The sequence below is a fragment of the Pundamilia nyererei genome, unplaced genomic scaffold, assembly GCF_000239375.1.
Source record: "Pundamilia nyererei isolate P.nyererei 1_Seehausen unplaced genomic scaffold, PunNye1.0 scaffold00131, whole genome shotgun sequence".
Lineage (NCBI taxonomy): Eukaryota > Metazoa > Chordata > Actinopteri > Cichliformes > Cichlidae > Pundamilia > Pundamilia nyererei.
The window spans coordinates 895,645-896,866 of record NW_005187532.1 but is presented as its reverse complement, the minus strand read 5'-3'; positions in this window follow the sequence as shown (position 1 = coordinate 896,866).

The window sequence follows — 1,222 nt, the reverse complement described above, 5'->3', positions numbered from 1 at the left end:
ACGTCCTAATGTGGCGGCTGATGCAAGGTCAGTACTGATGTGTTGATGTCTAAGAGATTTTGTTTAACAGTATTTATGTTTATCTGTTTATGTTTTTATGATGGTAAAACTGTTAGCGTGATACTGGGAGTCATGAATATGCAGAGGTGGAAAGAGTACTAAAATATTTTACTCAAGTAAAAGTACTATTATTTTGTTGAAATTTTACTCAAGTACAAGTAAAATTACCTGTCTAAAAAATTACTCAAGTAAAAGTAAAAAGTAGCTCATTTAAAATGTACTCAGAGTAAAAGTTACATAGTTACTTTTTTGTCAGCAGGAGGACAGCCTCTTAGTGCAAAAAAGACGATGGGATAAATCTCAAAGTAGTTGTTTTTTAATTAAAATAAAAACTTTACAAAGTAAAGTGCAGTGGCAGTTAAACTGCAAGTCTATACATCAAAATTTATAATCGTCACCAAACCAACCAAACTGTCAAAACCATATAATTCTTTTACATGAGAATGTGTTCTAAACTGTCAAATAAGAGAACAAGTACTGAATTGAGCTGTACGGTAGCTGCTATAGTAATGTGTTTAAATTTTTTAAACTTGGCCCTGCTCTGTTAATTTTGAGGAGCAATTCAATTCAATAAAACTTTATTGACCTTTGCCAGCGCCGACTTACCCTTCTGACCATACATACATTACACAAACATCACATGGGGAAGACAGGTCAGAGAGGTATAACAATGGAAAATGCACAACACGAGGAAAGATAAGGAGAAAAAAAATAACTCCCCCCAGACTGAGCTCCAACAGGGAGATCAGTTTGAGAACAGAAAAAAACACCTCTGCACAAAGCACATGTGTGAACATATGTGGGTTAAGTAAGAAAGTAGCCGCTTCTGTCTTCTGTCTAATTTAACTATTTTTTTAAATAAATTATTATTATTAACAAACAGGAAAAATGTAATTAAATACATTTTCTTTTGGCAATTTACCGATCCAGTAAAAAAAATGTAAGTTGCGTGGACAACAACGTGCCCAATAACAGCTTATGTCTTAACTCAATGTGATTAAGTGTTCGTTTGGCCAAAGGACGTCAAAAAGTTCTGGGGGCTGGGACACTAGAGGGGGGAGGGGTGAGGATGACTCCCCCCTGACTTGGCGTCCTGGCTCCCCCTTGCCGTAGCATGTGTGTTGTACCTCAACATATAGCAGCTTCCCTTACTGGATACAGA